The 21,931-nt window shown below is 45.9% G+C and overlaps 31 non-coding genes and 1 pseudogene across 31 annotated transcripts; all 32 read left to right on the top strand.

The window, feature by feature from the left end:
* The first annotated feature begins 370 nt into the window (after positions 1-370).
* Positions 371-489, top strand: LOC142580713 (5S ribosomal RNA). Its single transcript, XR_012827856.1, has one exon. It is a non-coding gene; the product is annotated as a 5S ribosomal RNA (ribosomal RNA).
* Positions 490-1,051: 562 nt separating this feature from the next.
* Positions 1,052-1,170, top strand: LOC142580711 (5S ribosomal RNA). Its single transcript, XR_012827854.1, has one exon. It is a non-coding gene; the product is annotated as a 5S ribosomal RNA (ribosomal RNA).
* A 561-nt stretch (positions 1,171-1,731) lies between these two features.
* On the top strand, positions 1,732-1,850 carry LOC142580710 (5S ribosomal RNA). Its single transcript, XR_012827853.1, has one exon. It is a non-coding gene; the product is annotated as a 5S ribosomal RNA (ribosomal RNA).
* Positions 1,851-2,412: 562 nt separating this feature from the next.
* LOC142580370 (5S ribosomal RNA) lies at positions 2,413-2,531 on the top strand (annotated as a pseudogene).
* A 562-nt stretch (positions 2,532-3,093) lies between these two features.
* On the top strand, positions 3,094-3,212 carry LOC142580709 (5S ribosomal RNA). The gene has a single exon (XR_012827852.1). It is a non-coding gene; the product is annotated as a 5S ribosomal RNA (ribosomal RNA).
* A 562-nt stretch (positions 3,213-3,774) lies between these two features.
* LOC142580708 (5S ribosomal RNA) lies at positions 3,775-3,893 on the top strand. The gene has a single exon (XR_012827851.1). It is a non-coding gene; the product is annotated as a 5S ribosomal RNA (ribosomal RNA).
* A 563-nt stretch (positions 3,894-4,456) lies between these two features.
* Positions 4,457-4,575, top strand: LOC142580707 (5S ribosomal RNA). Its single transcript, XR_012827850.1, has one exon. It is a non-coding gene; the product is annotated as a 5S ribosomal RNA (ribosomal RNA).
* A 562-nt stretch (positions 4,576-5,137) lies between these two features.
* On the top strand, positions 5,138-5,256 carry LOC142580706 (5S ribosomal RNA). The gene has a single exon (XR_012827849.1). It is a non-coding gene; the product is annotated as a 5S ribosomal RNA (ribosomal RNA).
* Positions 5,257-5,818: 562 nt separating this feature from the next.
* Positions 5,819-5,937, top strand: LOC142580705 (5S ribosomal RNA). Its single transcript, XR_012827848.1, has one exon. It is a non-coding gene; the product is annotated as a 5S ribosomal RNA (ribosomal RNA).
* A 563-nt stretch (positions 5,938-6,500) lies between these two features.
* On the top strand, positions 6,501-6,619 carry LOC142580704 (5S ribosomal RNA). Its single transcript, XR_012827847.1, has one exon. It is a non-coding gene; the product is annotated as a 5S ribosomal RNA (ribosomal RNA).
* Positions 6,620-7,181: 562 nt separating this feature from the next.
* On the top strand, positions 7,182-7,300 carry LOC142580703 (5S ribosomal RNA). Its single transcript, XR_012827846.1, has one exon. It is a non-coding gene; the product is annotated as a 5S ribosomal RNA (ribosomal RNA).
* Positions 7,301-7,862: 562 nt separating this feature from the next.
* Positions 7,863-7,981, top strand: LOC142580702 (5S ribosomal RNA). Its single transcript, XR_012827845.1, has one exon. It is a non-coding gene; the product is annotated as a 5S ribosomal RNA (ribosomal RNA).
* Positions 7,982-8,543: 562 nt separating this feature from the next.
* LOC142580699 (5S ribosomal RNA) lies at positions 8,544-8,662 on the top strand. Its single transcript, XR_012827843.1, has one exon. It is a non-coding gene; the product is annotated as a 5S ribosomal RNA (ribosomal RNA).
* A 562-nt stretch (positions 8,663-9,224) lies between these two features.
* Positions 9,225-9,343, top strand: LOC142580698 (5S ribosomal RNA). The gene has a single exon (XR_012827842.1). It is a non-coding gene; the product is annotated as a 5S ribosomal RNA (ribosomal RNA).
* A 565-nt stretch (positions 9,344-9,908) lies between these two features.
* On the top strand, positions 9,909-10,027 carry LOC142580697 (5S ribosomal RNA). Its single transcript, XR_012827841.1, has one exon. It is a non-coding gene; the product is annotated as a 5S ribosomal RNA (ribosomal RNA).
* Positions 10,028-10,589: 562 nt separating this feature from the next.
* On the top strand, positions 10,590-10,708 carry LOC142580696 (5S ribosomal RNA). The gene has a single exon (XR_012827840.1). It is a non-coding gene; the product is annotated as a 5S ribosomal RNA (ribosomal RNA).
* A 562-nt stretch (positions 10,709-11,270) lies between these two features.
* Positions 11,271-11,389, top strand: LOC142580695 (5S ribosomal RNA). Its single transcript, XR_012827839.1, has one exon. It is a non-coding gene; the product is annotated as a 5S ribosomal RNA (ribosomal RNA).
* Positions 11,390-11,956: 567 nt separating this feature from the next.
* Positions 11,957-12,075, top strand: LOC142580694 (5S ribosomal RNA). The gene has a single exon (XR_012827838.1). It is a non-coding gene; the product is annotated as a 5S ribosomal RNA (ribosomal RNA).
* A 562-nt stretch (positions 12,076-12,637) lies between these two features.
* On the top strand, positions 12,638-12,756 carry LOC142580693 (5S ribosomal RNA). The gene has a single exon (XR_012827837.1). It is a non-coding gene; the product is annotated as a 5S ribosomal RNA (ribosomal RNA).
* A 567-nt stretch (positions 12,757-13,323) lies between these two features.
* On the top strand, positions 13,324-13,442 carry LOC142580692 (5S ribosomal RNA). Its single transcript, XR_012827836.1, has one exon. It is a non-coding gene; the product is annotated as a 5S ribosomal RNA (ribosomal RNA).
* Positions 13,443-14,005: 563 nt separating this feature from the next.
* LOC142580691 (5S ribosomal RNA) lies at positions 14,006-14,124 on the top strand. Its single transcript, XR_012827835.1, has one exon. It is a non-coding gene; the product is annotated as a 5S ribosomal RNA (ribosomal RNA).
* Positions 14,125-14,687: 563 nt separating this feature from the next.
* On the top strand, positions 14,688-14,806 carry LOC142580690 (5S ribosomal RNA). The gene has a single exon (XR_012827834.1). It is a non-coding gene; the product is annotated as a 5S ribosomal RNA (ribosomal RNA).
* Positions 14,807-15,369: 563 nt separating this feature from the next.
* On the top strand, positions 15,370-15,488 carry LOC142580688 (5S ribosomal RNA). Its single transcript, XR_012827832.1, has one exon. It is a non-coding gene; the product is annotated as a 5S ribosomal RNA (ribosomal RNA).
* A 562-nt stretch (positions 15,489-16,050) lies between these two features.
* LOC142580687 (5S ribosomal RNA) lies at positions 16,051-16,169 on the top strand. The gene has a single exon (XR_012827831.1). It is a non-coding gene; the product is annotated as a 5S ribosomal RNA (ribosomal RNA).
* Positions 16,170-16,735: 566 nt separating this feature from the next.
* LOC142580686 (5S ribosomal RNA) lies at positions 16,736-16,854 on the top strand. Its single transcript, XR_012827830.1, has one exon. It is a non-coding gene; the product is annotated as a 5S ribosomal RNA (ribosomal RNA).
* A 565-nt stretch (positions 16,855-17,419) lies between these two features.
* On the top strand, positions 17,420-17,538 carry LOC142580685 (5S ribosomal RNA). Its single transcript, XR_012827829.1, has one exon. It is a non-coding gene; the product is annotated as a 5S ribosomal RNA (ribosomal RNA).
* A 556-nt stretch (positions 17,539-18,094) lies between these two features.
* Positions 18,095-18,213, top strand: LOC142580683 (5S ribosomal RNA). The gene has a single exon (XR_012827828.1). It is a non-coding gene; the product is annotated as a 5S ribosomal RNA (ribosomal RNA).
* Positions 18,214-18,779: 566 nt separating this feature from the next.
* LOC142580260 (5S ribosomal RNA) lies at positions 18,780-18,898 on the top strand. Its single transcript, XR_012827687.1, has one exon. It is a non-coding gene; the product is annotated as a 5S ribosomal RNA (ribosomal RNA).
* Positions 18,899-19,467: 569 nt separating this feature from the next.
* LOC142580682 (5S ribosomal RNA) lies at positions 19,468-19,586 on the top strand. The gene has a single exon (XR_012827827.1). It is a non-coding gene; the product is annotated as a 5S ribosomal RNA (ribosomal RNA).
* Positions 19,587-20,147: 561 nt separating this feature from the next.
* LOC142580307 (5S ribosomal RNA) lies at positions 20,148-20,266 on the top strand. Its single transcript, XR_012827733.1, has one exon. It is a non-coding gene; the product is annotated as a 5S ribosomal RNA (ribosomal RNA).
* A 564-nt stretch (positions 20,267-20,830) lies between these two features.
* Positions 20,831-20,949, top strand: LOC142580276 (5S ribosomal RNA). Its single transcript, XR_012827702.1, has one exon. It is a non-coding gene; the product is annotated as a 5S ribosomal RNA (ribosomal RNA).
* Positions 20,950-21,511: 562 nt separating this feature from the next.
* LOC142580681 (5S ribosomal RNA) lies at positions 21,512-21,630 on the top strand. Its single transcript, XR_012827826.1, has one exon. It is a non-coding gene; the product is annotated as a 5S ribosomal RNA (ribosomal RNA).
* Positions 21,631-21,931: the final 301 nt, after the last annotated feature.

Genomic DNA, 21,931 nt, shown 5'->3' with positions numbered 1-21,931 from the left:
CAAAACGACATGAAGGACGTGGCATGATATTACGCGGAGTAATATGGCGACAAGAAGTGTCACTAATCGCGAAAATTGTTCGCATAAACTGCTAACTGCATCGCTATTACACGCATGCAGGTTGATAACATCACATAGACGGCAGCACATTCCAAGCCACATGTGCAAGCCGCAGAAAAGCACACACAACGTGTTACGTCCACTCTCCTCTGCACAACTCGCACACGCAATTTTCTCTTTTCTAGCGCAGATCAACAAATTGAAACCGCGTAATGAGACGTTTCCGTAACCCGTAAAGACTATTCATTGTAGCTGTAGAGAGCCGATGCTCCCTTTTAGATACAGGCAGCATCGGAAACCTTCGTTTCTCGCCATCGGCCATACCATGCTGAATACGCCGGTTCTCGTCCGATCCCCGAAGCTAAGCAGCATTGGGCTCGGTCAGTACTTGGGAGGGAGACCACCTGGGAACACCGAGTGCTGATGGCACCTTTCTTTCTAATTTTTTTTTTGCCTGCACTTCTTTTTTGTTGTTATTATTATTATTATTATTATTTTAGTTGGCATGTTTTGAATGTAGGCGTAAAGCTGTGGTGAGTGGACGCGCTGGCGAAATATAAACACTCATCATCCGCAGCCTCTCGTGCGTCAACATCGATCTGAACTTCGCGGGCACAAATTCAAAACGACATGAAGGACGTGGCATGATATTACGCGGAGTAATATGGCGACAAGAAGTGTCACTAATCGCGAAAATTGTTCGCATAAACTGCTAACTGCATCGCTATTACACGCATGCAGGTTGATAACATCACATAGACGGCAGCACATTCCAAGCCACATGTGCAAGCCGCAGAAAAGCACACACAACGTGTTACGTCCACTCTCCTCTGCACAACTCGCACACGCAATTTTCTCTTTTCTAGCGCAGATCAACAAATTGAAACCGCGTAATGAGACGTTTCCGTAACCCGTAAAGACTATTCATTGTAGCTGTAGAGAGCCGATGCTCCCTTTTAGATACAGGCAGCATCGGAAACCTTCGTTTCTCGCCATCGGCCATACCATGCTGAATACGCCGGTTCTCGTCCGATCCCCGAAGCTAAGCAGCATTGGGCTCGGTCAGTACTTGGGAGGGAGACCACCTGGGAACACCGAGTGCTGATGGCACCTTTCTTTTTAATTTTTTTTTGCCTGCACTTCTTTTTTGTTGTTATTATTATTATTATTATTATTTTAGTTGGCATGTTTTGAATGTAGGCGTAAAGCTGTGGTGAGTGGACGCGCTGGCGAAATATAAACACTCATCATCCGCAGCCTCTCGTGCGTCAACATCGATCTGAACTTCGCGGGCACAAATTCAAAACGACATGAAGGACGTGGCATGATATTACGCGGAGTAATATGGCGACAAGAAGTGTCACTAATCGCGAAAATTGTTCGCATAAACTGCTAACTGCATCGCTATTACACGCATGCAGGTTGATAACATCACATAGACGGCAGCACATTCCAAGCCACATGTGCAAGCCGCAGAAAAGCACACACAACGTGTTACGTCCACTCTCCTCTGCACAACTCGCACACGCAATTTTCTCTTTTCTAGCGCAGATCAACAAATTGAAACCGCGTAATGAGACGTTTCCGTAACCCGTAAAGACTATTCATTGTAGCTGTAGAGAGCCGATGCTCCCTTTTAGATACAGGCAGCATCGGAAACCTTCGTTTCTCGCCATCGGCCATACCATGCTGAATACGCCGGTTCTCGTCCGATCCCCGAAGCTAAGCAGCATTGGGCTCGGTCAGTACTTGGGAGGGAGACCACCTGGGAACACCGAGTGCTGATGGCACCTTTCTTTTTAATTTTTTTTTTGCCTGCACTTCTTTTTTGTTGTTATTATTATTATTATTATTATTTTAGTTGGCATGTTTTGAATGTAGGCGTAAAGCTGTGGTGAGTGGACGCGCTGGCGAAATATAAACACTCATCATCCGCAGCCTCTCGTGCGTCAACATCGATCTGAACTTCGCGGGCACAAATTCAAAACGACATGAAGGACGTGGCATGATATTACGCGGAGTAATATGGCGACAAGAAGTGTCACTAATCGCGAAAATTGTTCGCATAAACTGCTAACTGCATCGCTATTACACGCATGCAGGTTGATAACATCACATAGACGGCAGCACATTCCAAGCCACATGTGCAAGCCGCAGAAAAGCACACACAACGTGTTACGTCCACTCTCCTCTGCACAACTCGCACACGCAATTTTCTCTTTTCTAGCGCAGATCAACAAATTGAAACCACGTAATGAGACGTTTCCGTAACCCGTAAAGACTATTCATTGTAGCTGTAGAGAGCCGATGCTCCCTTTTAGATACAGGCAGCATCGGAAACCTTCGTTTCTCGCCATCGGCCATACCATGCTGAATACGCCGGTTCTCGTCCGATCCCAGAAGCTAAGCAGCATTGGGCTCGGTCAGTACTTGGGAGGGAGACCACCTGGGAACACCGAGTGCTGATGGCACCTTTCTTTTTAATTTTTTTTTTGCCTGCACTTCTTTTTTGTTGTTATTATTATTATTATTATTATTTTAGTTGGCATGTTTTGAATGTAGGCGTAAAGCTGTGGTGAGTGGACGCGCTGGCGAAATATAAACACTCATCATCCGCAGCCTCTCGTGCGTCAACATCGATCTGAACTTCGCGGGCACAAATTCAAAACGACATGAAGGACGTGGCATGATATTACGCGGAGTAATATGGCGACAAGAAGTGTCACTAATCGCGAAAATTGTTCGCATAAACTGCTAACTGCATCGCTATTACACGCATGCAGGTTGATAACATCACATAGACGGCAGCACATTCCAAGCCACATGTGCAAGCCGCAGAAAAGCACACACAACGTGTTACGTCCACTCTCCTCTGCACAACTCGCACACGCAATTTTCTCTTTTCTAGCGCAGATCAACAAATTGAAACCACGTAATGAGACGTTTCCGTAACCCGTAAAGACTATTCATTGTAGCTGTAGAGAGCCGATGCTCCCTTTTAGATACAGGCAGCATCGGAAACCTTCGTTTCTCGCCATCGGCCATACCATGCTGAATACGCCGGTTCTCGTCCGATCCCCGAAGCTAAGCAGCATTGGGCTCGGTCAGTACTTGGGAGGGAGACCACCTGGGAACACCGAGTGCTGATGGCACCTTTCTTTTTAATTTTTTTTTTGCCTGCACTTCTTTTTTGTTGTTATTATTATTATTATTATTATTTTAGTTGGCATGTTTTAAATGTAGGCGTAAAGCTGTGGTGAGTGGACGCGCTGGCGAAATATAAACACTCATCATCCGCAGCCTCTCGTGCGTCAACATCGATCTGAACTTCGCGGGCACAAATTCAAAACGACATGAAGGACGTGGCATGATATTACGCGGAGTAATATGGCGACAAGAAGTGTCACTAATCGCGAAAATTGTTCGCATAAACTGCTAACTGCATCGCTATTACACGCATGCAGGTTGATAACATCACATAGACGGCAGCACATTCCAAGCCACATGTGCAAGCCGCAGAAAAGCACACACAACGTGTTACGTCCACTCTCCTCTGCACAACTCGCACACGCAATTTTCTCTTTTCTAGCGCAGATCAACAAATTGAAACCACGTAATGAGACGTTTCCGTAACCCGTAAAGACTATTCATTGTAGCTGTAGAGAGCCGATGCTCCCTTTTAGATACAGGCAGCATCGGAAACCTTCGTTTCTCGCCATCGGCCATACCATGCTGAATACGCCGGTTCTCGTCCGATCCCCGAAGCTAAGCAGCATTGGGCTCGGTCAGTACTTGGGAGGGAGACCACCTGGGAACACCGAGTGCTGATGGCACCTTTCTTTTTAATTTTTTTTTTTGCCTGCACTTCTTTTTTGTTGTTATTATTATTATTATTATTATTTTAGTTGGCATGTTTTGAATGTAGGCGTAAAGCTGTGGTGAGTGGACGCGCTGGCGAAATATAAACACTCATCATCCGCAGCCTCTCGTGCGTCAACATCGATCTGAACTTCGCGGGCACAAATTCAAAACGACATGAAGGACGTGGCATGATATTACGCGGAGTAATATGGCGACAAGAAGTGTCACTAATCGCGAAAATTGTTCGCATAAACTGCTAACTGCATCGCTATTACACGCATGCAGGTTGATAACATCACATAGACGGCAGCACATTCCAAGCCACATGTGCAAGCCGCAGAAAAGCACACACAACGTGTTACGTCCACTCTCCTCTGCACAACTCGCACACGCAATTTTCTCTTTTCTAGCGCAGATCAACAAATTGAAACCACGTAATGAGACGTTTCCGTAACCCGTAAAGACTATTCATTGTAGCTGTAGAGAGCCGATGCTCCCTTTTAGATACAGGCAGCATCGGAAACCTTCGTTTCTCGCCATCGGCCATACCATGCTGAATACGCCGGTTCTCGTCCGATCCCCGAAGCTAAGCAGCATTGGGCTCGGTCAGTACTTGGGAGGGAGACCACCTGGGAACACCGAGTGCTGATGGCACCTTTCTTTTTAATTTTTTTTTTGCCTGCACTTCTTTTTTGTTGTTATTATTATTATTATTATTATTTTAGTTGGCACGTTTTGAATGTAGGCGTAAAGCTGTGGTGAGTGGACGCGCTGGCGAAATATAAACACTCATCATCCGCAGCCTCTCGTGCGTCAACATCGATCTGAACTTCGCGGGCACAAATTCAAAACGACATGAAGGACGTGGCATGATATTACGCGGAGTAATATGGCGACAAGAAGTGTCACTAATCGCGAAAATTGTTCGCATAAACTGCTAACTGCATCGCTATTACACGCATGCAGGTTGATAACATCACATAGACGGCAGCACATTCCAAGCCACATGTGCAAGCCGCAGAAAAGCACACACAACGTGTTACGTCCACTCTCCTCTGCACAACTCGCACACGCAATTTTCTCTTTTCTAGCGCAGATCAACAAATTGAAACCACGTAATGAGACGTTTCCGTAACCCGTAAAGACTATTCATTGTAGCTGTAGAGAGCCGATGCTCCCTTTTAGATACAGGCAGCATCGGAAACCTTCGTTTCTCGCCATCGGCCATACCATGCTGAATACGCCGGTTCTCGTCCGATCCCCGAAGCTAAGCAGCATTGGGCTCGGTCAGTACTTGGGAGGGAGACCACCTGGGAACACCGAGTGCTGATGGCACCTTTCTTTTTAATTTTTTTTTTGCCTGCACTTCTTTTTTGTTGTTATTATTATTATTATTCTTATTTTAGTTGGCATGTTTTGAATGTAGGCGTAAAGCTGTGGTGAGTGGACGCGCTGGCGAAATATAAACACTCATCATCCGCAGCCTCTCGTGCGTCAACATCGATCTGAACTTCGCGGGCACAAATTCAAAACGACATGAAGGACGTGGCATGATATTACGCGGAGTAATATGGCGACAAGAAGTGTCACTAATCGCGAAAATTGTTCGCATAAACTGCTAACTGCATCGCTATTACACGCATGCAGGTTGATAACATCACATAGACGGCAGCACATTCCAAGCCACATGTGCAAGCCGCAGAAAAGCACACACAACGTGTTACGTCCACTCTCCTCTGCACAACTCGCACACGCAATTTTCTCTTTTCTAGCGCAGATCAACAAATTGAAACCGCGTAATGAGACGTTTCCGTAACCCGTAAAGACTATTCATTGTAGCTGTAGAGAGCCGATGCTCCCTTTTAGATACAGGCAGCATCGGAAACCTTCGTTTCTCGCCATCGGCCATACCATGCTGAATACGCCGGTTCTCGTCCGATCCCCGAAGCTAAGCAGCATTGGGCTCGGTCAGTACTTGGGAGGGAGACCACCTGGGAACACCGAGTGCTGATGGCACCTTTCTTTTTAATTTTTTTTTTTGCCTGCACTTCTTTTTTGTTGTTATTATTATTATTATTATTATTTTAGTTGGCATGTTTTGAATGTAGGCGTAAAGCTGTGGTGAGTGGACGCGCTGGCGAAATATAAACACTCATCATCCGCAGCCTCTCGTGCGTCAACATCGATCTGAACTTCGCGGGCACAAATTCAAAACGACATGAAGGACGTGGCATGATATTACGCGGAGTAATATGGCGACAAGAAGTGTCACTAATCGCGAAAATTGTTCGCATAAACTGCTAACTGCATCGCTATTACACGCATGCAGGTTGATAACATCACATAGACGGCAGCACATTCCAAGCCACATGTGCAAGCCGCAGAAAAGCACACACAACGTGTTACGTCCACTCTCCTCTGCACAACTCGCACACGCAATTTTCTCTTTTCTAGCGCAGATCAACAAATTGAAACCACGTAATGAGACGTTTCCGTAACCCGTAAAGACTATTCATTGTAGCTGTAGAGAGCCGATGCTCCCTTTTAGATACAGGCAGCATCGGAAACCTTCGTTTCTCGCCATCGGCCATACCATGCTGAATACGCCGGTTCTCGTCCGATCCCCGAAGCTAAGCAGCATTGGGCTCGGTCAGTACTTGGGAGGGAGACCACCTGGGAACACCGAGTGCTGATGGCACCTTTCTTTTTAATTTTTTTTTTGCCTGCACTTCTTTTTTGTTGTTATTATTATTATTATTATTATTTTAGTTGGCATGTTTTGAATGTAGGCGTAAAGCTGTGGTGAGTGGACGCGCTGGCGAAATATAAACACTCATCATCCGCAGCCTCTCGTGCGTCAACATCGATCTGAACTTCGCGGGCACAAATTCAAAACGACATGAAGGACGTGGCATGATATTACGCGGAGTAATATGGCGACAAGAAGTGTCACTAATCGCGAAAATTGTTCGCATAAACTGCTAACTGCATCGCTATTACACGCATGCAGGTTGATAACATCACATAGACGGCAGCACATTCCAAGCCACATGTGCAAGCCGCAGAAAAGCACACACAACGTGTTACGTCCACTCTCCTCTGCACAACTCGCACACGCAATTTTCTCTTTTCTAGCGCAGATCAACAAATTGAAACCGCGTAATGAGACGTTTCCGTAACCCGTAAAGACTATTCATTGTAGCTGTAGAAAGCCGATGCTCCCTTTTAGATACAGGCAGCATCGGAAACCTTCGTTTCTCGCCATCGGCCATACCATGCTGAATACGCCGGTTCTCGTCCGATCCCCGAAGCTAAGCAGCATTGGGCTCGGTCAGTACTTGGGAGGGAGACCACCTGGGAACACCGAGTGCTGATGGCACCTTTCTTTTTAATTTTTTTTTTGCCTGCACTTCTTTTTTGTTGTTATTATTATTATTATTATTATTTTAGTTGGCATGTTTTGAATGTAGGCGTAAAGCTGTGGTGAGTGGACGCGCTGGCGAAATATAAACACTCATCATCCGCAGCCTCTCGTGCGTCAACATCGATCTGAACTTCGCGGGCACAAATTCAAAACGACATGAAGGACGTGGCATGATATTACGCGGAGTAATATGGCGACAAGAAGTGTCACTAATCGCGAAAATTGTTCGCATAAACTGCTAACTGCATCGCTATTACACGCATGCAGGTTGATAACATCACATAGACGGCAGCACATTCCAAGCCACATGTGCAAGCCGCAGAAAAGCACACACAACGTGTTACGTCCACTCTCCTCTGCACAACTCGCACACGCAATTTTCTCTTTTCTAGCGCAGATCAACAAATTGAAACCACGTAATGAGACGTTTCCGTAACCCGTAAAGACTATTCATTGTAGCTGTAGAGAGCCGATGCTCCCTTTTAGATACAGGCAGCATCGGAAACCTTCGTTTCTCGCCATCGGCCATACCATGCTGAATACGCCGGTTCTCGTCCGATCCCCGAAGCTAAGCAGCATTGGGCTCGGTCAGTACTTGGGAGGGAGACCACCTGGGAACACCGAGTGCTGATGGCACCTTTCTTTTTAATTTTTTTTTGCCTGCACTTCTTTTTTTTTTGTTATTATTATTATTATTATTATTTTAGTTGGCATGTTTTGAATGTAGGCGTAAAGCTGTGGTGAGTGGACGCGCTGGCGAAATATAAACACTCATCATCCGCAGCCTCTCGTGCGTCAACATCGATCTGAACTTCGCGGGCACAAATTCAAAACGACATGAAGGACGTGGCATGATATTACGCGGAGTAATATGGCGACAAGAAGTGTCACTAATCGCGAAAATTGTTCGCATAAACTGCTAACTGCATCGCTATTACACGCATGCAGGTTGATAACATCACATAGACGGCAGCACATTCCAAGCCACATGTGCAAGCCGCAGAAAAGCACACACAACGTGTTACGTCCACTCTCCTCTGCACAACTCGCACACGCAATTTTCTCTTTTCTAGCGCAGATCAACAAATTGAAACCGCGTAATGAGACGTTTCCGTAACCCGTAAAGACTATTCATTGTAGCTGTAGAGAGCCGATGCTCCCTTTTAGATACAGGCAGCATCGGAAACCTTCGTTTCTCGCCATCGGCCATACCATGCTGAATACGCCGGTTCTCGTCCGATCCCCGAAGCTAAGCAGCATTGGGCTCGGTCAGTACTTGGGAGGGAGACCACCTGGGAACACCGAGTGCTGATGGCACCTTTCTTTTTAATTTTTTTTTTGCCTGCACTTCTTTTTTGTTGTTATTATTATTATTATTATTATTTTAGTTGGCATGTTTTGAATGTAGGCGTAAAGCTGTGGTGAGTGGACGCGCTGGCGAAATATAAACACTCATCATCCGCAGCCTCTCGTGCGTCAACATCGATCTGAACTTCGCGGGCACAAATTCAAAACGACATGAAGGACGTGGCATGATATTACGCGGAGTAATATGGCGACAAGAAGTGTCACTAATCGCGAAAATTGTTCGCATAAACTGCTAACTGCATCGCTATTACACGCATGCAGGTTGATAACATCACATAGACGGCAGCACATTCCAAGCCACATGTGCAAGCCGCAGAAAAGCACACACAACGTGTTACGTCCACTCTCCTCTGCACAACTCGCACACGCAATTTTCTCTTTTCTAGCGCAGATCAACAAATTGAAACCGCGTAATGAGACGTTTCCGTAACCCGTAAAGACTATTCATTGTAGCTGTAGAGAGCCGATGCTCCCTTTTAGATACAGGCAGCATCGGAAACCTTCGTTTCTCGCCATCGGCCATACCATGCTGAATACGCCGGTTCTCGTCCGATCCCCGAAGCTAAGCAGCATTGGGCTCGGTCAGTACTTGGGAGGGAGACCACCTGGGAACACCGAGTGCTGATGGCACCTTTCTTTTTAATTTTTTTTTTGCCTGCACTTCTTTTTTGTTGCTATTATTATTATTATTATTATTATTTTAGTTGGCATGTTTTGAATGTAGGCGTAAAGCTGTGGTGAGTGGACGCGCTGGCGAAATATAAACACTCATCATCCGCAGCCTCTCGTGCGTCAACATCGATCTGAACTTCGCGGGCACAAATTCAAAACGACATGAAGGACGTGGCATGATATTACGCGGAGTAATATGGCGACAAGAAGTGTCACTAATCGCGAAAATTGTTCGCATAAACTGCTAACTGCATCGCTATTACACGCATGCAGGTTGATAACATCACATAGACGGCAGCACATTCCAAGCCACATGTGCAAGCCGCAGAAAAGCACACACAACGTGTTACGTCCACTCTCCTCTGCACAACTCGCACACGCAATTTTCTCTTTTCTAGCGCAGATCAACAAATTGAAACCACGTAATGAGACGTTTCCGTAACCCGTAAAGACTATTCATTGTAGCTGTAGAGAGCCGATGCTCCCTTTTAGATACAGGCAGCATCGGAAACCTTCGTTTCTCGCCATCGGCCATACCATGCTGAATACGCCGGTTCTCGTCCGATCCCCGAAGCTAAGCAGCATTGGGCTCGGTCAGTACTTGGGAGGGAGACCACCTGGGAACACCGAGTGCTGATGGCACCTTTCTTTTTAATTTTTTTTTTGCCTGCACTTCTTTTTTGTTGTTATTATTATTATTATTATTATTTTAGTTGGCATGTTTTGAATGTAGGCGTAAAGCTGTGGTGAGTGGACGCGCTGGCGAAATATAAACACTCATCATCCGCAGCCTCTCGTGCGTCAACATCGATCTGAACTTCGCGGGCACAAATTCAAAACGACATGAAGGACGTGGCATGATATTACGCGGAGTAATATGGCGACAAGAAGTGTCACTAATCGCGAAAATTGTTCGCATAAACTGCTAACTGCATCGCTATTACACGCATGCAGGTTGATAACATCACATAGACGGCAGCACATTCCAAGCCACATGTGCAAGCCGCAGAAAAGCACACACAACGTGTTACGTCCACTCTCCTCTGCACAACTCGCACACGCAATTTTCTCTTTTCTAGCGCAGATCAACAAATTGAAACCACGTAATGAGACGTTTCCGTAACCCGTAAAGACTATTCATTGTAGCTGTAGAGAGCCGATGCTCCCTTTTAGATACAGGCAGCATCGGAAACCTTCGTTTCTCGCCATCGGCCATACCATGCTGAATACGCCGGTTCTCGTCCGATCCCCGAAGCTAAGCAGCATTGGGCTCGGTCAGTACTTGGGAGGGAGACCACCTGGGAACACCGAGTGCTGATGGCACCTTTCTTTATAATTTTTTTTTTGCCTGCACTTCTTTTTTGTTGTTATTATTATTATTATTATTATTTTAGTTGGCATGTTTTGAATGTAGGCGTAAAGCTGTGGTGAGTGGACGCGCTGGCGAAATATAAACACTCATCATCCGCAGCCTCTCGTGCGTCAACATCGATCTGAACTTCGCGGGCACAAATTCAAAACGACATGAAGGACGTGGCATGATATTACGCGGAGTAATATGGCGACAAGAAGTGTCACTAATCGCGAAAATTGTTCGCATAAACTGCTAACTGCATCGCTATTACACGCATGCAGGTTGATAACATCACATAGACGGCAGCACATTCCAAGCCACATGTGCAAGCCGCAGAAAAGCACACACAACGTGTTACGTCCACTCTCCTCTGCACAACTCGCACACGCAATTTTCTCTTTTCTAGCGCAGATCAACAAATTGAAACCACGTAATGAGACGTTTCCGTAACCCGTAAAGACTATTCATTGTAGCTGTAGAGAGCCGATGCTCCCTTTTAGATACAGGCAGCATCGGAAACCTTCGTTTCTCGCCATCGGCCATACCATGCTGAATACGCCGGTTCTCGTCCGATCCCCGAAGCTAAGCAGCATTGGGCTCGGTCAGTACTTGGGAGGGAGACCACCTGGGAACACCGAGTGCTGATGGCACCTTTCTTTTTAATTTTTTTTTTTTGCCTGCACTTCTTTTTTGTTGTTATTATTATTATTATTATTATTACTTTAGTTGGCATGTTTTGAATGTAGGCGTAAAGCTGTGGTGAGTGGACGCGCTGGCGAAATATAAACACTCATCATCCGCAGCCTCTCGTGCGTCAACATCGATCTGAACTTCGCGGGCACAAATTCAAAACGACATGAAGGACGTGGCATGATATTACGCGGAGTAATATGGCGACAAGAAGTGTCACTAATCGCGAAAATTGTTCGCATAAACTGCTAACTGCATCGCTATTACACGCATGCAGGTTGATAACATCACATAGACGGCAGCACATTCCAAGCCACATGTGCAAGCCGCAGAAAAGCACACACAACGTGTTACGTCCACTCTCCTCTGCACAACTCGCACACGCAATTTTCTCTTTTCTAGCGCAGATCAACAAATTGAAACCACGTAATGAGACGTTTCCGTAACCCGTAAAGACTATTCATTGTAGCTGTAGAGAGCCGATGCTCCCTTTTAGATACAGGCAGCATCGGAAACCTTCGTTTCTCGCCATCGGCCATACCATGCTGAATACGCCGGTTCTCGTCCGATCCCCGAAGCTAAGCAGCATTGGGCTCGGTCAGTACTTGGGAGGGAGACCACCTGGGAACACCGAGTGCTGATGGCACCTTTCTTTTTAATTTTTTTTTTGCCTGCACTTCTTTTTTGTTGTTATTATTATTATTATTATTATTTTAGTTGGCATGTTTTGAATGTAGGCGTAAAGCTGTGGTGAGTGGACGCGCTGGCGAAATATAAACACTCATCATCCGCAGCCTCTCGTGCGTCAACATCGATCTGAACTTCGCGGGCACAAATTCAAAACGACATGAAGGACGTGGCATGATATTACGCGGAGTAATATGGCGACAAGAAGTGTCACTAATCGCGAAAATTGTTCGCATAAACTGCTAACTGCATCGCTATTACACGCATGCAGGTTGATAACATCACATAGACGGCAGCACATTCCAAGCCACATGTGCAAGCCGCAGAAAAGCACACACAACGTGTTACGTCCACTCTCCTCTGCACAACTCGCACACGCAATTTTCTCTTTTCTAGCGCAGATCAACAAATTGAAACCACGTAATGAGACGTTTCCGTAACCCGTAAAGACTATTCATTGTAGCTGTAGAGAGCCGATGCTCCCTTTTAGATACAGGCAGCATCGGAAACCTTCGTTTCTCGCCATCGGCCATACCATGCTGAATACGCCGGTTCTCGTCCGATCCCCGAAGCTAAGCAGCATTGGGCTCGGTCAGTACTTGGGAGGGAGACCACCTGGGAACACCGAGTGCTGATGGCACCTTTCTTTTTAATTTTTTTTTTTTGCCTGCACTTCTTTTTTGTTGTTATTATTATTATTATTATTATTACTTTAGTTGGCATGTTTTGAATGTAGGCGTAAAGCTGTGGTGAGTGGACGCGCTGGCGAAATATAAACACTCATCATCCGCAGCCTCTCGTGCGTCAACATCGATCTGAACTTCGCGGGCACAAATTCAAAACGACATGAAGGACGTGGCATGATATTACGCGGAGTAATATGGCGACAAGAAGTGTCACTAATCGCGAAAATTGTTCGCATAAACTGCTAACTGCATCGCTATTACACGCATGCAGGTTGATAACATCACATAGACGGCAGCACATTCCAAGCCACATGTGCAAGCCGCAGAAAAGCACACACAACGTGTTACGTCCACTCTCCTCTGCACAACTCGCACACGCAATTTTCTCTTTTCTAGCGCAGATCAACAAATTGAAACCACGTAATGAGACGTTTCCGTAACCCGTAAAGACTATTCATTGTAGCTGTAGAGAGCCGATGCTCCCTTTTAGATACAGGCAGCATCGGAAACCTTCGTTTCTCGCCATCGGCCATACCATGCTGAATACGCCGGTTCTCGTCCGATCCCCGAAGCTAAGCAGCATTGGGCTCGGTCAGTACTTGGGAGGGAGACCACCTGGGAACACCGAGTGCTGATGGCACCTTTCTTTTTAATTTTTTTTTTTGCCTGCACTTCTTTTTTGTTGTTATTATTATTATTATTATTATTTTAGTTGGCATGTTTTGAATGTAGGCGTAAAGCTGTGGTGAGTGGACGCGCTGGCGAAATATAAACACTCATCATCCGCAGCCTCTCGTGCGTCAACATCGATCTGAACTTCGCGGGCACAAATTCAAAACGACATGAAGGACGTGGCATGATATTACGCGGAGTAATATGGCGACAAGAAGTGTCACTAATCGCGAAAATTGTTCGCATAAACTGCTAACTGCATCGCTATTACACGCATGCAGGTTGATAACATCACATAGACGGCAGCACATTCCAAGCCACATGTGCAAGCCGCAGAAAAGCACACACAACGTGTTACGTCCACTCTCCTCTGCACAACTCGCACACGCAATTTTCTCTTTTCTAGCGCAGATCAACAAATTGAAACCACGTAATGAGACGTTTCCGTAACCCGTAAAGACTATTCATTGTAGCTGTAGAGAGCCGATGCTCCCTTTTAGATACAGGCAGCATCGGAAACCTTCGTTTCTCGCCATCGGCCATACCATGCTGAATACGCCGGTTCTCGTCCGATCCCCGAAGCTAAGCAGCATTGGGCTCGGTCAGTACTTGGGAGGGAGACCACCTGGGAACACCGAGTGCTGATGGCACCTTTCTTTTTAATTTTTTTTTTTGCCTGCACTTCTTTTTTGTTGTTATTATTATTATTATTATTATTTTAGTTGGCATGTTTTGAATGTAGGCGTAAAGCTGTGGTGAGTGGACGCGCTGGCGAAATATAAACACTCATCATCCGCAGCCTCTCGTGCGTCAACATCGATCTGAACTTCGCGGGCACAAATTCAAAACGACATGAAGGACGTGGCATGATATTACGCGGAGTAATATGGCGACAAGAAGTGTCACTAATCGCGAAAATTGTTCGCATAAACTGCTAACTGCATCGCTATTACACGCATGCAGGTTGATAACATCACATAGACGGCAGCACATTCCAAGCCACATGTGCAAGCCGCAGAAAAGCACACACAACGTGTTACGTCCACTCTCCTCTGCACAACTCGCACACGCAATTTTCTCTTTTCTAGCGCAGATCAACAAATTGAAACCACGTAATGAGACGTTTCCGTAACCCGTAAAGACTATTCATTGTAGCTGTAGAGAGCCGATGCTCCCTTTTAGATACAGGCAGCATCGGAAACCTTCGTTTCTCGCCATCGGCCATACCATGCTGAATACGCCGGTTCTCGTCCGATCCCCGAAGCTAAGCAGCATTGGGCTCGGTCAGTACTTGGGAGGGAGACCACCTGGGAACACCGAGTGCTGATGGCACCTTTCTTTTTAATTTTTTTTTTTGCCTGCACTTCTTTTTTGTTATTATTATTATTATTATTATTATTTTAGTTGGCATGTTTTGAATGTAGGCGTAAAGCTGTGGTGAGTGGACGCGCTGGCGAAATATAAACACTCATCATCCGCAGCCTCTCGTGCGTCAACATCGATCTGAACTTCGCGGGCACAAATTCAAAACGACATGAAGGACGTGGCATGATATTACGCGGAGTAATATGGCGACAAGAAGTGTCACTAATCGCGAAAATTGTTCGCATAAACTGCTAACTGCATCGCTATTACACGCATGCAGGTTGATAACATCACATAGACGGCAGCACATTCCAAGCCACATGTGCAAGCCGCAGAAAAGCACACACAACGTGTTACGTCCACTCTCCTCTGCACAACTCGCACACGCAATTTTCTCTTTTCTAGCGCAGATCAACAAATTGAAACCACGTAATGAGACGTTTCCGTAACCCGTAAAGACTATTCATTGTAGCTGTAGAGAGCCGATGCTCCCTTTTAGATACAGGCAGCATCGGAAACCTTCGTTTCTCGCCATCGGCCATACCATGCTGAATACGCCGGTTCTCGTCCGATCCCCGAAGCTAAGCAGCATTGGGCTCGGTCAGTACTTGGGAGGGAGACCACCTGGGAACACCGAGTGCTGATGGCACCTTTCTTTTTAATTTTTTTTTTGCCTGCACTTCTTTTTTGTTGTTATTATTATTATTATTATTATTTTAGTTGGCATGTTTTGAATGTAGGCGTAAAGCTGTGGTGAGTGGACGCGCTGGCGAAATATAAACACTCATCATCCGCAGCCTCTCGTGCGTCAACATCGATCTGAACTTCGCGGGCACAAATTCAAAACGACATGAAGGACGTGGCATGATATTACGCGGAGTAATATGGCGACAAGAAGTGTCACTAATCGCGAAAATTGTTCGCATAAACTGCTAACTGCATCGCTATTACACGCATGCAGGTTGATAACATCACATAGACGGCAGCACATTCCAAGCCACATGTGCAAGCCGCAGAAAAGCACACACAACGTGTTACGTCCACTCTCCTCTGCACAACTCGCACACGCAATTTTCTCTTTTCTAGCGCAGATCAACAAATTGAAACCACGTAATGAGACGTTTCCGTAACCCGTAAAGACTATTCATTGTAGCTGTAGAGAGCCGATGCTCCCTTTTAGATACAGGCAGCATCGGAAACCTTCGTTTCTCGCCATCGGCCATACCATGCTGAATACGCCGGTTCTCGTCCGATCCCCGAAGCTAAGCAGCATTGGGCTCGGTCAGTACTTGGGAGGGAGACCACCTGGGAACACCGAGTGCTGATGGCACCTTTCTTTTTAATTTTTTTTTTTGCCTGCACTTCTTTTTTGTTGTTATTATTATTATTATTATTATTATTTTAGTTGGCATGTTTTGGATGTAGGCGTAAAGCTGTGGTGAGTGGACGCGCTGGCGAAATATAAACACTCATCATCCGCAGCCTCTCGTGCGTCAACATCGATCTGAACTTCGCGGGCACAAATTCAAAACGACATGAAGGACGTGGCATGATATTACGCGGAGTAATATGGCGACAAGAAGTGTCACTAATCGCGAAAATTGTTCGCATAAACTGCTAACTGCATCGCTATTACACGCATGCAGGTTGATAACATCACATAGACGGCAGCACATTCCAAGCCACATGTGCAAGCCGCAGAAAAGCACACACAACGTGTTACGTCCACTCTCCTCTGCACAACTCGCACACGCAATTTTCTCTTTTCTAGCGCAGATCAACAAATTGAAACCACGTAATGAGACGTTTCCGTAACCCGTAAAGACTATTCATTGTAGCTGTAGAGAGCCGATGCTCCCTTTTAGATACAGGCAGCATCGGAAACCTTCGTTTCTCGCCATCGGCCATACCATGCTGAATACGCCGGTTCTCGTCCGATCCCCGAAGCTAAGCAGCATTGGGCTCGGTCAGTACTTGGGAGGGAGACCACCTGGGAACACCGAGTGCTGATGGCACCTTTCTTTTTAATTTTTTTTTTGCCTGCACTTCTTTTTTGTTGTTATTATTATTATTATTATTATTATTTTAGTTGGCATGTTTTGAATGTAGGCGTAAAGCTGTGGTGAGTGGACGCGCTGGCGAAATATAAACACTCATCATCCGCAGCCTCTCGTGCGTCAACATCGATCTGAACTTCGCGGGCACAAATTCAAAACGACATGAAGGACGTGGCATGATATTACGCGGAGTAATATGGCGACAAGAAGTGTCACTAATCGCGAAAATTGTTCGCATAAACTGCTAACTGCATCGCTATTACACGCATGCAGGTTGATAACATCACATAGACGGCAGCACATTCCAAGCCACATGTGCAAGCCGCAGAAAAGCACACACAACGTGTTACGTCCACTCTCCTCTGCACAACTCGCACACGCAATTTTCTCTTTTCTAGCGCAGATCAACAAATTGAAACCACGTAATGAGACGTTTCCGTAACCCGTAAAGACTATTCATTGTAGCTGTAGAGAGCCGATGCTCCCTTTTAGATACAGGCAGCATCGGAAACCTTCGTTTCTCGCCATCGGCCATACCATGCTGAATACGCCGGTTCTCGTCCGATCCCCGAAGCTAAGCAGCATTGGGCTCGGTCAGTACTTGGGAGGGAGACCACCTGGGAACACCGAGTGCTGATGGCACCTTTCTTTTTAATTTTTTTTTTGCCTGCACTTCTTTTTTGTTGTTATTATTATTATTATTTTAGTTGGCATGTTTTGAATGTAGGCGTAAAGCTGTGGTGAGTGGACGCGCTGGCGAAATATAAACACTCATCATCCGCAGCCTCTCGTGCGTCAACATCGATCTGAACTTCGCGGGCACAAATTCAAAACGACATGAAGGACGTGGCATGATATTACGCGGAGTAATATGGCGACAAGAAGTGTCACTAATCGCGAAAATTGTTCGCATAAACTGCTAACTGCATCGCTATTACACGCATGCAGGTTGATAACATCACATAGACGGCAGCACATTCCAAGCCACATGTGCAAGCCGCAGAAAAGCACACACAACGTGTTACGTCCACTCTCCTCTGCACAACTCGCACACGCAATTTTCTCTTTTCTAGCGCAGATCAACAAATTGAAACCACGTAATGAGACGTTTCCGTAACCCGTAAAGACTATTCATTGTAGCTGTAGAGAGCCGATGCTCCCTTTTAGATACAGGCAGCATCGGAAACCTTCGTTTCTCGCCATCGGCCATACCATGCTGAATACGCCGGTTCTCGTCCGATCCCCGAAGCTAAGCAGCATTGGGCTCGGTCAGTACTTGGGAGGGAGACCACCTGGGAACACCGAGTGCTGATGGCACCTTTCTTTTTAATTTTTTTTTTTGCCTGCACTTCTTTTTTGTTGTTATTATTATTATTATTATTATTATTTTAGTTGGCATGTTTTGAATGTAGGCGTAAAGCTGTGGTGAGTGGACGCGCTGGCGAAATATAAACACTCATCATCCGCAGCCTCTCGTGCGTCAACATCGATCTGAACTTCGCGGGCACAAATTCAAAACGACATGAAGGACGTGGCATGATATTACGCGGAGTAATATGGCGACAAGAAGTGTCACTAATCGCGAAAATTGTTCGCATAAACTGCTAACTGCATCGCTATTACACGCATGCAGGTTGATAACATCACATAGACGGCAGCACATTCCAAGCCACATGTGCAAGCCGCAGAAAAGCACACACAACGTGTTACGTCCACTCTCCTCTGCACAACTCGCACACGCAATTTTCTCTTTTCTAGCGCAGATCAACAAATTGAAACCACGTAATGAGACGTTTCCGTAACCCGTAAAGACTATTCATTGTAGCTGTAGAGAGCCGATGCTCCCTTTTAGATACAGGCAGCATCGGAAACCTTCGTTTCTCGCCATCGGCCATACCATGCTGAATACGCCGGTTCTCGTCCGATCCCCGAAGCTAAACAGCATTGGGCTCGGTCAGTACTTGGGAGGGAGACCACCTGGGAACACCGAGTGCTGATGGCACCTTTCTTTTTAATTTTTTTTTTTGCCTGCACTTCTTTTTTGTTGTTATTATTATTATTATTATTATTATTATTTTAGTTGGCATGTTTTGAATGTAGGCGTAAAGCTGTGGTGAGTGGACGCGCTGGCGAAATATAAACACTCATCATCCGCAGCCTCTCGTGCGTCAACATCGATCTGAACTTCGCGGGCACAAATTCAAAACGACATGAAGGACGTGGCATGATATTACGCGGAGTAATATGGCGACAAGAAGTGTCACTAATCGCGAAAATTGTTCGCATAAACTGCTAACTGCATCGCTATTACACGCATGCAGGTTGATAACATCACATAGACGGCAGCACATTCCAAGCCACATGTGCAAGCCGCAGAAAAGCACACACAACGTGTTACGTCCACTCTCCTCTGCACAACTCGCACACGCAATTTTCTCTTTTCTAGCGCAGATCAACAAATTGAAACCACGTAATGAGACGTTTCCGTAACCCGTAAAGACTATTCATTGTAGCTGTAGAGAGCCGATGCTCCCTTTTAGATACAGGCAGCATCGGAAACCTTCGTTTCTCGCCATCGGCCATACCATGCTGAATACGCCGGTTCTCGTCCGATCCCCGAAGCTAAGCAGCATTGGGCTCGGTCAGTACTTGGGAGGGAGACCACCTGGGAACACCGAGTGCTGATGGCACCTTTCTTTTTAATTTTTTTTTTGCCTGCACTTCTTTTTGTTGTTATTATTATTATTATTATAATTTTAGTTGGCATGTTTTGAATGTAGGCGTAAAGCTGTGGTGAGTGGACGCGCTGGCGAAATATAAACACTCATCATCCGCAGCCTCTCGTGCGTCAACATCGATCTGAACTTCGCGGGCACAAATTCAAAACGACATGAAGGACGTGGCATGATATTACGCGGAGTAATATGGCGACAAGAAGTGTCACTAATCGCGAAAATTGTTCGCATAAACTGCTAACTGCATCGCTATTACACGCATGCAGGTTGATAACATCACATAGACGGCAGCACATTCCAAGCCACATGTGCAAGCCGCAGAAAAGCACACACAACGTGTTACGTCCACTCTCCTCTGCACAACTCGCACACGCAATTTTCTCTTTTCTAGCGCAGATCAACAAATTGAAACCACGTAATGAGACGTTTCCGTAACCCGTAAAGACTATTCATTGTAGCTGTAGAGAGCCGATGCTCCCTTTTAGATACAGGCAGCATCGGAAACCTTCGTTTCTCGCCATCGGCCATACCATGCTGAATACGCCGGTTCTCGTCCGATCCCTGAAGCTAAGCAGCATTGGGCTCGGTCAGTACTTGGGAGGGAGACCACCTGGGAACACCGAGTGCTGATGGCACCTTTCTTTTTAATTTTTTTTTGCCTGCACTTCTTTTTTGTTGTTATTATTATTATTATTATTATTATTTTAGTTGGCATGTTTTGAATGTAGGCGTAAAGCTGTGGTGAGTGGACGCGCTGGCGAAATATAAACACTCATCATCCGCAGCCTCTCGTGCGTCAACATCGATCTGAACTTCGCGGGCACAAATTCAAAACGACATGAAGGACGTGGCATGATATTACGCGGAGTAATATGGCGACAAGAAGTGTCACTAATCGCGAAAATTGTTCGCATAAACTGCTAACTGCATCGCTATTACACGCATGCAGGTTGATAACATCACATAGACGGCAGCACATTCCAAGCCACATGTGCAAGCCGCAGAAAAGCACACACAACGTGTTACGTCCACTCTCCTCTGCACAACTCGCACACGCAATTTTCTCTTTTCTAGCGCAGATCAACAAATTGAAACCACGTAATGAGACGTTTCCGTAACCCGTAAAGACTATTCATTGTAGCTGTAGAGAGCCGATGCTCCCTTTTAGATACAGGCAGCATCGGAAACCTTCGTTTCTCGCCATCGGCCATACCATGCTGAATATGCCGGTTCTCGTCCGATCCCCGAAGCTAAGCAGCATTGGGCTCGGTCAGTACTTGGGAGGGAGACCACCTGGGAACACCGAGTGCTGATGGCACCTTTCTTTTTAATTTTTTTTTTGCCTGCACTTCTTTTTTGTTGTTATTATTATTATTATTATTATTTTAGTTGGCATGTTTTGAATGTAGGCGTAAAGCTGTGGTGAGTGGACGCGCTGGCGAAATATAAACACTCATCATCCGCAGCCTCTCGTGCGTCAACATCGATCTGAACTTCGCGGGCACAAATTCAAAACGACATGAAGGACGTGGCATGATATTACGCGGAGTAATATGGCGACAAGAAGTGTCACTAATCGCGAAAATTGTTCGCATAAACTGCTAACTGCATCGCTATTACACGCATGCAGGTTGATAACATCACATAGACGGCAGCACATTCCAAGCCACATGTGCAAGCCGCAGAAAAGCACACACAACGTGTTACGTCCACTCTCCTCTGCACAACTCGCACACGCAATTTTCTCTTTTCTAGCGCAGATCAACAAATTGAAACCACGTAATGAGACGTTTCCGTAACCCGTAAAGACTATTCATTGTAGCTGTAGAGAGCCGATGCTCCCTTTTAGATACAGGCAGCATCGGAAACCTTCGTTTCTCGCCATCGGCCATACCATGCTGAATACGCCGGTTCTCGTCCGATCCCCGAAGCTAAGCAGCATTGGGCTCGGTCAGTACTTGGGAGGGAGACCACCTGGGAACACCGAGTGCTGATGGCACCTTTCTTTTTAATTTTTTTTTGCCTGCACTTCTTTTTTGTTGTTATTATTATTATTATTATTATTATTATTTTAGTTGGCATGTTTTGAATGTAGGCGTAAAGCTGTGGTGAGTGGACGCGCTGGCGAAATATAAACACTCATCATCCGCAGCCTCTCGTGCGTCAACATCGATCTGAACTTCGCGGGCACAAATTCAAAACGACATGAAGGACGTGGCATGATATTACGCGGAGTAATATGGCGACAAGAAGTGTCACTAATCGCGAAAATTGTTCGCATAAACTGCTAACTGCATCGC

The sequence above is a fragment of the Dermacentor variabilis genome, chromosome 4, assembly GCF_050947875.1.
Source record: "Dermacentor variabilis isolate Ectoservices chromosome 4, ASM5094787v1, whole genome shotgun sequence".
NCBI lineage: Eukaryota > Metazoa > Arthropoda > Arachnida > Ixodida > Ixodidae > Dermacentor > Dermacentor variabilis.
The sequence above is the reverse complement of the archived record's forward strand: the minus strand, read 5'-3'. Positions and strand labels throughout refer to the sequence as shown.